Source organism: Apteryx rowi, unplaced genomic scaffold, assembly GCF_003343035.1.
Source record: "Apteryx rowi isolate R43461 unplaced genomic scaffold, aptRow1 scaffold_60, whole genome shotgun sequence".
Lineage (NCBI taxonomy): Eukaryota > Metazoa > Chordata > Aves > Apterygiformes > Apterygidae > Apteryx > Apteryx rowi.
The window spans coordinates 544,446-554,319 of record NW_020450872.1 but is presented as its reverse complement, the minus strand read 5'-3'; the positions used below and the strand labels follow the sequence as shown (position 1 = coordinate 554,319).

General features: G+C 38.4%; 1 protein-coding gene across 2 annotated transcripts in view; it reads left to right on the top strand.

Annotated features, from left to right (window-relative positions):
* Positions 1 to 645: 645 nt before the first annotated feature.
* The window catches only part of POU2F1 (POU class 2 homeobox 1), a 119,620-nt gene continuing 110,391 nt past the window's right edge, over positions 646 to 9,874 (top strand). Inside the window, exons 1-2 of one of the 2 annotated variants that reach the window (XM_026083384.1) lie at positions 646 to 1,542; positions 1,875 to 1,945. The gene's annotated coding sequence lies outside the window, so the exon portion shown is untranslated. The remainder of the gene's footprint in view (positions 1,543 to 1,874; positions 1,946 to 9,874) is intronic. The other variant, XM_026083385.1, reaches the window with a different exon arrangement.

The following is a 9,874-nucleotide window of genomic DNA, read 5'->3' as shown; positions in this document are numbered from 1 at the left end:
GCTTGAGCAGCATCAGATCTGCTCATAGATTCTCAAACACTCATGTCTTTTAAATAAGAAGCTTATTTTTAATTTATAGCAACTCAAGACTGTAAAGCTGTTCCTTTCATAACTGTTCTTCAGAGGCTTGGGCATTTTTGGTCCCTTTGTCCTTGATTCTTTTCCTTAAAGGAGAGTTGTTTCTAATTTACGTTTCCTGGCACTGAGAGAGCTGTAGAAGACACACTCAAAATCTAAACAGCTTTCCTCCTTCCTCTGAACACAAACAGAATTGAATACCTTGAAGATAATCTTATTCACCTTCTTTTTGCTTAGTGTGGATGCAGTTTAACAGTGCTGTGTGTCAGATGCTTTTGTCAATGCTTATATCTTTGACCATTCTGAGGTGKTTTTTTTTTTTGTTTAGATTTGGCTTCCAAGACAGAAGATGCTACTAGGCAGTGCAGGGTCTAGAAAGCAAGATAAGTTTTTTCATGTTTGTGTCCTAAATTCGCCAAGTGAAAATTGAAATTAATCCCCTTAGATTGTCTGGAGTAATTCTGTTTTAAACCAGATATTAGGCTACTTAGAAAGAAAACAAATGGACTACTTTGTTAGAATGAAGCAGTAATTTTTAAAAATTCGTTTATGCAGGTATGGCTTTCAGATAAAACTGTAGATTTTCATTAATGACCGTTGTTTTCACCCTGTGGAAAAAAGGGACCTAACAGCAGGGTACTTTTAAAGTAGCCATGCCAGATTAGCATGTAAACATTTTTGAAGCATGGCTAGGAAGAGTTCATATACACGTGCAGCCAGCATATTTTGTAGTTTGGTTCTAAATTTAATTTGTCGCAAAATACTAGACTGCAGCTACTGAACAGCTTTTTGATTTCAAAAATAACTCCTCAGATTATTTATCCTTTTTCTTCACCCTTGGTGAAGACAGGCCTTGAATACTGTAAGAAAAGATCTGTAGAACTGGTAATGAGACTGTTCAGGTGACTGACTGTTTCACAGACCAGCAGCACAAGGCTGGCTGGACAAAAAGCAGTAATATGATTTCATGCCTTAAATAGCGTATGTTTTTGCACTCGCTTCACAAGATGTGGTCAAGCCGATGATGTCATTGGCCAGAGGACAAGGTGCAGTTAATTTGATTTATTGACCTGGGGTGAGGTGTAGCACTGAAACCTTCTCATAGGGAAACCATTTATCTGAGGACAATTTCCTTTATAGCAGCAATTTAACCACTGCTGAGACTGTAGATATTTTATCCAGCATGATAAAAATGTACATTGCATCTTGCAAACAAAATTTTATTCTCACTGACGTTTTAGTAATTTTTATAGAATGGATTAGTGGACAGTGGCCTTGTGTAATCATATGGCTGAATTGGGGTTTTGTGACCCTTAATTCAGTTATTTACATGCCACAGTACAAATGTATTCCTCTCAAATGGATATTTGTATGCCTGTGTTGTAGCTTAAAATTTTACTGGAACATCCCACTCGATACAGATAGAAGAAATGTGTCTTCACCAATGAAGTCCATGGGTGACATGTGAGTGAGAAGCCCTTTTTCCCAAATCCTGGCCTCATTTTTTCACTTTTTGGAAGGTGCTAGGACTAGTGCCGGGGTATTACTCCTCAGTCTTGAGTAAGGACTTCTGTGTCAGTTTCTCACTGGTGGGCGTTTGATGAATTTTAAGTCTCTTCTTGGGCCTTCCCTATCAGTGGTGGGAGAATAAAAGAATTATTTTTCTCCCCTGTGGACTTCCTGGCTGTGATGAAGAGGGAGCCTCTGCGCTACTGTTCTTCTAGTGCTGCTTAATCGTTAAAGGGGAATATGGTCTGCTATTTTCGCTGTTCTTTGAGATTTTTCTTTTTTATTAGGGAGAAGGAAGAAGTCTTGTCCTCCCCATGAAATAGTTCCCCTGTCTGACTGCCTCTGCTGAGTTATCAAGGTGGCTCTGCCTTCTTCTTCTTCTTTTTTTTTTTTTTTCCCTTCCTCCCTGTGAAACTCACCAAAATTTAGTAATTTAACTGTTGGTTGGAAAATAGGTTAAGCCGTGTCAGTAGCCAGGCTGCTGCGTGTAGATCAGAATCAAGATGTGCATCAGTATGGTATCATCAAAACTACAGGAGCTAGAGCCTACTCCGCGCTTCCTAGAAGGAAGGGGAAAGAATCTGAGCTTTCCACTCTGTCACCTTAAGAGGAGAAATCTCAGTTTTGCTGTCACTAACATTTTCTCTAACATTAGCCTGCAGTAATAATTCAAGCAAATACATATTATACTGACTTCCTGATGTAGAACGTAGATAGCTTCTGAATGCTTGACTTACCAAGTAACAGTGATGATGTCTAGGGTTGCCTCAGTTGATGGAATCAGTGAGGTAACCTTCAACTCAATCTGTCATTAAACCTATGTAGCCCCCACATATTCTGTGTTAGGAGTCTTTTCTGCTGTGTGAAGAGCAGTGTCATTCCTGCTTCTGGTCTATCTCTTAATAATGTAAAATATATGTTCCCTGGAAAATGAGGTTTTGAACACCATTGTTAGTTAAGGCATTTTAGTCAAATTCAAGTGGACAATCTCACATTTAAAGTAGCACATTTTTGCTGTTTTTGTTATGTTCAAAATTGCAAGGATGCAAAGAAGTTTGAGGTAAATGTTTTGTCCATGTTGTCCAGAATGTTTTTGTTTGGTTGATCTGTCAACCAGCTTTTTCTGTTAAATAGTGTTAATCTCTTGCATAGAAGTGTTGGTTTTCTTGCCTGATTTTCTGGACAATTTGCAGTATTTACTAATTGATGGTAGCATGCAGTAAGTTTTCATTTGCTTTCTTCAAATTTTGGCTCCTGTGGAGTTAAAGACTTCAGAAAAGGTTACAGTATTTTAATGTGCATATTTAGTCTGTTAATTCTTGTACTTTTTTTTTCTAACAGTATTTTCTGCTCCCTTCAAATTGCTATGTCCCACAGAACAATCATCTTGCTATTTTATACAACTGACAATTAGGCAGCCTCAGTTACTCTCTTGGTTTTATTATTTTTATCTTGAGAGAATCAGTGACAGCTCTGGTAAATGACTGTCTTTTATCACATACATATTTTCAATCTCTGTAATAAAGGTGTTGTCAAAAGAAGGGGTTGAACACAATTAAGTATTACATGAACGTCCCAAATTTGATATGCTTGGTTTGGGTGCTTAGTATCATGTGAATGAGAGACTGTCTTATGTTGCTGGATAGACTTACAGTGCTGGCTGTTTACTACTGCAGAGATTCGCTTCTGCATTGACAAATTTTCCCACCCCTTTTCCTATTGTGCTGCACTGCAATACAGGGCAAGTTAAGTGGGATTTGTTGGACTGTGTGTGGCAGACGTGGAGGGAGAACTGATAGATTTAAGGAGAAATGCTGGTCTTGGTTAGTGTATATTAAGTAATTACTTGTATTTCACTTGAAACTACGTCTAACAATTGCTAAACTGAGAAAAGCATGTTCAGAAATGTATTCTCTTTTCTATGGTTCTTTGCATTAAACTTCCTGAAGTGTGTGAATAAATCCTTATGCTGCTTCATGCACACTTATTTTTATCCCTAGAAACAAAAATGATTAGTTAAGATCTCAGTATTATTCCTTTCCCTAGTTTCTGATTTCACAACTGGCTAGCAAATATCCACAACTGTTAACATTATAATGCTATAATGTTAATGTTTTAATACTGAGGTATTATAAATTATACACCTCTATAGTGCATTACAAAGTCTTTGCAAAAGGAGTTTCTATAGACTGCTACTGGCTAATTGAGTTAGTTTAAGGTTAATAAACTGCACAGTTGAGTGATGAAGTGTTAGTTTGGTATAGAGGATTTACAGGATTCCAGTCCTGGGTTTGTCACCAGTTCTGCTTGCTTTGCAGTCTTGGGCTGCATCCATGTAATGGGAATGATAGAGAACATTTTCACAGGGGTGTTGCCTGGGGAATAATTAGCTAATGTTTTGCAGTATTTTGAGGAATGAGAGTATTGTGATTCTCCTGCTTTTGCATATAATTTACAAGCTTGTGCCCAGGTTAGACTTTTCTTAGGATGTTTCACTGCTGGTACTGTTTGTGTGCCCTCATCAGCGATGGGGGCATCGTGTTGTAAAGGCTCAGATTACTGTCAGTTCTGACTACAGTGTGATGTAGATCTGCTGTAGGGTATGCAGTTCAATGACAGTTTAAATCAGCCTGAGTCTGCCCTCCTCTCCCTGTGTGTTCCTGCCCCCTTCCCTGCACTGGTGCAGATGCTTGTCTGATTCCTTTGCTGAGCTAGTTCAGGGAATTAAATTGGCAGAAAACAGGTCTTGCCAAAAATAATGAACAGATTTTGTTGGTTTAGCTCTCTGTACTGGCTCACAATGAGATTAGACAAATAGCAGTACCTAAGGAAGGGGACAAGAAGCACATGTGTTGGCTTGAGTCTCCTCATAATTTCATTCTATCTTGATGGCTTTTCTGTTGCCAGAAATGGAGAGTCATGCTTTCAGCCATGTGATCCTACCACTTAACTTGGCACCAGTCCTGGCACTCATTGATTTCCTGTATGCTCTAGTTTAACTTGCTAATCTGGTGAAAAACTAGCCCTAGATCTTTTTAGATCATCTGCTCGTGAGTTGACATTGGCTCAACAAAGGCTTTGAAGAGTGGTACAGCCAGTGCAAGAGAGGGCAGAACTGTGTGAATGAAAGTGGAGGAAGGGGAAAGAAGGAAGAGGAGTGAAGCTTCCCCTTCTCAGAAGCAGCAGCAAGTGTTTTGGTTAGCTTATTTGTGTTGTATAGCTTCACTTTTAGATGAACACAAAATTCTGTGAAACCGCAGTCGATTGAGTTGATGAACTCAAGCTGATCTAAAATGATTCTGGCACAAGGGAAGTGATGGGAATGTATGGCCATAGGCATGATGCAGGACCTTCCATCCTAGCAGCAGGCTGCACGTAGATCACTGAAGCTAGCTCTGAAACTGCACTTAGGAAGAGTAGTAGCTTACAAACCAATATATGCTGAAAATTTGGCTTGGTTTGTGCTACCACAGGTATAATTGCATTAATGGTAGCCATGGCAGAAATTCCTAACTAAAAATTGTAGATGGACCTTTAAAAGGCTCCCTTATTTTAGTGCCACTTACAGTGAGACACCTCTTTAAAAAAAAAAAAAAAAAGACTGTGGCTCAAAAGTACATATTGTCAAAAGTACCTAGGAAGTTACAGATACTGTTACTTCAGCTAAATTTCTGTGATATCTTTGTAAAGYAAACTTAAAAAGAAAAAAGAAATTAGCCTAAGCGTGGTTTCTAGATAGCTTTAGCCATTTAACACAATTACTCTGAGACAGATTTACCTTTTCTATAAATTGTGACAGTGTGGCAGAAACCTTTTGCTCATCATTCCCCTTTTCCCCCAGAAATCAGATTTGCCTGGTTAGAGATGAAGTAGCATATAGATATCTTCGTAAAAGGGCCGTATTTGACACTGCATAGTATGCCATGAAGTTTTGGAAGAGAAGATATGAGCGGCTAAGACACTAAAATAGCAAATACAGTCAAAGGCTTAACATAAATGTACAAAAACTTGTTGAACGAAGCTGGAGGATGTTTTTTCTTTTTTCTTCTCTCTCTCGCCTTTTCTTTAAGACTTAAAGGCTGTTAAGAAGCCACCATCCTTTTTTGCAGTGAACTCCTTCACTATGTGTTCTCTTTGTCCTTCTGATGATTCAGTTTTATTTGAAAATACCATGTGACTTAGTAATTTGTGCCTGGCCATACCAGTGTAAAGCAGCAGCTTTATACTGCTTGAATATAGCCAAGGGGGAGGAGTATACAGTGAATAAAGGTAGAAATGACTCAGACATTTGATGAATCAGTCACTTCTGTATTACTAGTTAATACAGTCTATTGAATGAGAAATGCGATTTAAGTTTCTTCCAGGAATCCTGTTGCAAAGATGCCTTTCCGATTATATTTATTCATAATTCTTTTTCTTACCTGCTGAACTTTCATACCTGCAGAGATGTCACTTTTATGTGAATTTTCAAATGTAGGTTTAAATTGTTAGTTGAATTTCATTATTTTTAAAGCCGCAGAGGTATGGAATTGCCAGGGAATGCTGCCTCCCTTCCTTCCAAACCCTTGCAGGAATTTCCCCCCCTGCCACACCCTCCAGTGCATTCATACACACCTGCATGCACGCACATACTTTGGAAAAAGGACCAGAAAGCTCAGGCTGTGGACAGTTTCTTTTAGCTCTGATTGTACTAGTAGAAGGCATTATTGCTTCTGATTGTCATGATGTTTTTGCTGGAGTTTCTTGTTCCCTTGCATCTATTAGTACCCATGTGGGCAAACCCACTATCTCATGAATTTCAGATAAAATTAGCTGGGTTAGCAAAGACTGACCTAAACTGCCTAAACTAGCCCAGATAATTTTGACTGAAATGTGTGAGTGAGGATTTGTCTTAGTTGCTTTGTCATCATACCTGAGGGTACAGTTCATGTTGCACTTAATCCAATTTAGGGGTGGGCTGCTGCCGGAAAGAAGTGGGAACATGTGCAGGAAGAGCATTAGGCTGTCACTTTCTGGGCTGTTGTCTGTTTGGATGAAGCCTATGTAAAACTGTGCTAGCTTCTGGCAGAAACGGGGTGGGTTCCTCTAGAAAAACTGGAGGTAGGAGAAGAAGCAGTAACCTTTTACTTGTAACTTTGTTTCTGAATGAAGGTGTCTGGTCTCAGTGTTAGAAGCATGTGGCTTTCCCCTGGTACTTTTCTTTTTTTTTTCTTTCTTTTTTTTTTTTTTTTTTTTGAATTTATGTTGATCCTGAAGTACACAATGTAAATTATTATGAGTATTTTCAGTATCTCAAGTGAAACATGGGATTTACTAATCATTTCCCTTAACCAGGCCCTGACCATCATAAGATTATCTTGCTGTTCCTTTTCAGTCAGAATGTAGTTACTTTAGACAGCTTGTGGCAAGAGAGCTAGCTAAATTTAGGAACTTACTGTTTTACGAAACAGTTGAGGACTTACACTTCTGTATGCCTACTCCAAGGTCTAATAGCTTCTTTCTCAGAATCAGTCGCACTGTCTCACACTGCAAGTCATTTGAATCAAACCAATGCTAACCTTTTTTCAACTCTTATTTTACTGCCAGTGCAGCTTCTCTTTGGTTAGAGTGAGTGTGCCAAAGTAAGGAAGATGCCATCAGCTGCCAGGCTGCACCACTGTCTTACCAAATTCAGCCAGGCACTGCTCTAGAAGGCAGCACTAGGTGAAACTGTTCTGTTGAAGTAGCAGCAGTTGTAGGGCAGATCTTTTTTTATTCAAAGCTCTCAGAAGAGATGTCAAATGGAAGTGTGAACTAGAAACTTGAACAGTTTCCAAGGTTGATTGTCAGTTTTGCAAAAAGTGTATCTTCTRAAGTTGCAGGTACATTTTTTCATATATGTTTTTAAACCTCTGCTGCTTATACCTTCTGTGCAAGGTTGTACAAAGAAGGGCTAAGCAGTCTGTTGCGTGTTGTTCTTTACCTCTGGCTCTGGAGAGCTCTGAGCTGCAAATTCTTTGTATTTGGGAATATAATCAAAGGAACTATCACCATACTGGCCTTATTTTTACAGTCTTTCCTAGGTGCTTGCTGTTGACCGCTTTTGGAGGGTGGTCAGGTAGATCTTTGGTATGAGCCAGTATGGGGATTTTTTGTATTCTCCCATCTTTCAAACGAAAAAGAAAACACATTCCCGGTTATTTCTCAGTTGGTATTGATTTCTAGCCCCTCATAAGTCTTTTCCTATCCTTTGGTGCTTATCAGCCCCATAAAAGTGTTCAAGAAGGAAGGTTTTGTGGGTTTTTTTTGGTATGCTTTGCCCATTTTCAGCTCTGTGGAAGAATCTGGGGGTTGTTCCTACTCTTTCCTACTAATTGCTTGTACCCTAACAGGCAACTAGAGAACTGGAAGCTCCTTTTGCTGTCTTACCTTGTGAAGGCAAGGGATAGATAAGAAGGGTGGGCAGTAAAAATTCAGCCTCTGTTATTACTTCATGGGAGGGATTCACAGGTGACTTTCCTCTCTCAGTAAAGATCACTAAGGGTCTTGCATGTTTTAAAGTTATTCTACAGTCAGGGAGTGTGGAAGTCTGCCTAATTCTGGGGTTTATTTTACTATCAAGGCTATTCCTTTTCTCATTACAGTGGGAGACAATGGCATTGTGAAGAATGCAACCTCTCAGAGTTCTGAGAGGTGAAAATGCCCTGTTTCATTGTGATACGGTTTAATTTGTTGTGGAACTTGGTTGCAACATGGTTGTGCCTTATATGGTTCAGTTCTGTGGTGCAGAAAGGACTTGTTCCAAATGTACTAAGGTCTGGCTAAAGACCAGTGCTGTAAAACTTCCTGAGAATGTGATTTAGGCGTGCCTGTGTTGAAAAATCACTTCATGATTATTGTTCTCAATGTGGTAGTTAAAATTAAAGATGGATCCAGACATGTCTTGTAACACATTTTAATAGTATCTATAGTAAATGTAACTATTCATAAACCAGCAACAAAGTTTAAAGGAAATAGCATTGTATTTAAGTGCTTATGAACTTGAGTTTTCTGTAATTGTGGATGATAAACTCTGCAACAGTAGAAGGAATTTGCTATATGTTATGTGAGATAAAGGCATAAAGAGTTAGAATAGTTGTGCTGCATCTTGAATCACCTAGCCTTGGTTTGCTGGGGGAAGGAGGAATAACAGGTACTGTTTCTCTGGGTTGTGGTGTCTCTAGTCAAGTTTGCCACTGTTGTGGGTACTTGGAAATTTGTAGTAGGACCTGCAGATAAGCAATGGTTGCTTCTGTTGTAATACTGATAAATGAATAACAAAAGAAAAAATAGCATGTACAAAAATGTGCCAGCAGTTCTGTCTTCTCATTCCTCATATCTGCTGTTAACATAAACAGAGGTTGGATTTAACAGAAGGACTGTTGTTGGGAAAAACCTAATCCAACAAGTTCATTTTAAACTTACATAAAAAGCTCAACAAACTATTGAAACAGTCTGTAATTTTCTGTGTGCGTTGGGAGAAGACACATTAGTTTTTAGTTGCTTAAGGGATCAGTTAATCTGTCAATCTTTCAAAAACAAAATTAACTGCTGGCACAGTGGTATCTTTTCATTATTTAGCAAAGTGGTGATTTCATATTGTGTGGGTTTGAGCCAGAAATGCTGTATTTACTAATGAGAAAGGRACTGTCATTGGCATTTGTGTTGTATATTTACATCACAAATAGGTCTATGATTGCATAATAGACACACTTTTTAGAAATTTATTCTTAATTGTAGAGAAATTGAGAAATCTGGGTGCATTTCTGATGTGTAACTTGCTTGAGTGAATCTTTTTTTATCATGGGGTGTCTACTATTCTGAGCTTTTATCAACTTGTTTCAATTTTCTCAGTTTATGGCAAATGTGTTAAATGTATTTGGTGTATTTGGATATATGTTTGCGTATGCAAGTTGTTATGACAAAATGCATAATCTGTTCCCAAGACTGTTAAAGACATTTGGAAGACATGTTCATCTCTTTACCTTTTAGTGGCAGGGAATGGATTGGCACGCTCAACAACTTTCTTAGAATATGTAGTCAATTACAGTATATTTTTTGAGTACCCTTCATATTGTGGAGAGTTAGTTAAACTAGGGATTTTCATAACGCCATCATCCAAGCAGTGACTATCATTCTTCGTTATTTGAAGTAGTATTAGGAGAACATCGAAGACAAACATATGGGATACAGCTGTCTAGCTATCATCTCTGTCTAAAACTCCTCATCTTATCATTTGTTTATATTCTCTACTTCATCTAATACTCAC